The sequence below is a fragment of the Cibotium barometz genome, chromosome 14 (genome assembly GCF_041138505.1).
Source record: "Cibotium barometz isolate CiBa-2024 chromosome 14, ASM4113850v1, whole genome shotgun sequence".
NCBI lineage: Eukaryota > Viridiplantae > Streptophyta > Polypodiopsida > Cyatheales > Cibotiaceae > Cibotium > Cibotium barometz.
The window spans coordinates 32,941,949-32,943,829 of record NC_141059.1 but is presented as its reverse complement, the minus strand read 5'-3'; the positions used below and the strand labels follow the sequence as shown (position 1 = coordinate 32,943,829).

Here is a 1,881-nt window from a genome sequence, read left to right as displayed (position 1 = left end):
TGAAACTTTGTGCTAGTACTAAGCAACAATTTTGGAGATAAGATGAAAGAGTGATGACTATATGGTAACCTCCTCAATATATCATGCTAATAAAAGCCATCTTTAAAGATACACATCAGATCAACAATGGCAAATACACCTCTAAGCGACTGCTTATGAACAATGAACTTGTCTGTACAACATAGGTTATTGCCCTTGAATCTTGAAGCTGAGCAGAATCCAATTTCTCTGGTTTGCCATGTGTTATTTTCATTCCATAAGCACATTGCAGTGCAACTCTACTTTAACAAAAAGGTTTAGGAAAGGAATCCAGAATATTTGCATCATTCAAGATTGCTTATAAGCCCATTTACAAAGAAATCAAACCAGTTGTGCAGGTTGTTAAAAATGCACATGTAACGGAAGTGATGCACTTCTCCCCATGCACACTACTTTAAAATCTTGCCATCTCTTCCGGTGTTTATATAGACACTCATTACAGGACCTAAGTACTTACTGGGCATGCATAAGAAGAACCTGCACCTTGATATCTTGAGCATTAGAAGGTAAATTAGTGAGTAGTCCCCATCAATATTTGACAGCAAGCAGCCGATAATAAACTGCTGAAGCAGAGAAATGCTCTCAACCAGCACTTACTCTTATCAGCTTCCATAGCTTTTTTGGAGAATGGAAGACCCAGTCACCATTTTAGTTCTCCAAACAAACCATGAATTTGAACATGGTTGCATGAGATCAAGCACTATGAGAAAGCAAAACAAATGCATGAAGGTAATGGGTGGGAACATCCATATACACCAACCCTGGGGCGACCTTGGAGGGCATGTATATTGCACCAGGATCTAGGGCGGTGGCATACATGTGTCACAATGCATGATAGCAGGTCCACCCCAAATAGCATCATGCACAAAAGGGCCACCAAGATAACTGGAACGGTACAAGTAACAGAAAAAAAGTCCACAAACCCCAGAACCCACAGCATAACAATGCAGGGATTTAGCATGCCACAGCATTCAGATGCAATATACCACCAAACACCAGTATTTTATTCACTAGAAAAAAACAAAATAAACCTTTTTTCTGACCCTAAAGCTCCAACGGGCGACCAAAACCAAGACTAATTAGCACACAAAAGTCTGAAAGTTCATGGAAACAGTGAAGATGAAGAAATCAAAGCGTCTTACAAATAGGCACCACAATTTGTTGAAAGCCTTGAGTGAAAACCTTAGGGAGACATCGAGATTCTGGAAACTCAACTCATACATTCGCCTAAAACTGCAGAGGATGCGGCCTGACGAGCACAGATCTGATCCTACTTGGACCTCTGCCTCATTTTTCTGCGCTTGCGCTTGAGCCTGCGCATTCTCTTCTTCTTCCACTGCCCCCAAAAAGAAAAATCAAAAAGCAACAGCGAACAGGTTATATTTTTTCCACAGCGACAGCAGACGCTGATAGAACACAGGAAAGACAACGCACCTTGGCCCTCATCGTGAAAAACGCAGTGGCGATCAACGACAAGCTTCGGTTACAGTCCAACGAGGTCGATAAACCTAATAGTAGCCCTAACCTTACCCGGGTTATAATACCAAAATCTCATGGTTGATATGATATATCCTATTGCTTTCTCTCAACTTAATTGAGTTGATTTATCTGGTGACTATGTGGTCTTCTCCCTTTAGGATACATTCATTTCTGTGATGGTTCAATCTCTTTCAGCAATTTAACCTACCAAGCATAAGTCACACTCATTTTAAGTCAGCATCTCAACAAGCTAAGCTCTAGGCTGCTTCCCTTTGGCTGTGCTCTTTTTCCTACAAGTCCTTGAAGGAGTTTCGTTAAACTTCAGAGAAAAAGTATGAAGAAATTATGAACTGTGCAATAGCC

The 1,881-nt window shown here is 40.9% G+C and overlaps 1 long non-coding RNA gene across 1 annotated transcript; it reads right to left on the bottom strand.

Annotated features, from left to right (window-relative positions):
• Positions 1-1,022: 1,022 nt before the first annotated feature.
• Positions 1,023-1,611, bottom strand: LOC147631942 (uncharacterized). The gene is made up of 2 exons (XR_015267386.1): positions 1,474-1,611; positions 1,023-1,375 (listed from the first exon to the last, which is right to left on the bottom strand). It is a non-coding gene; the product is annotated as an uncharacterized LOC147631942 (long non-coding RNA).
• Between the last annotated feature and the right edge of the window lie 270 nt (positions 1,612-1,881).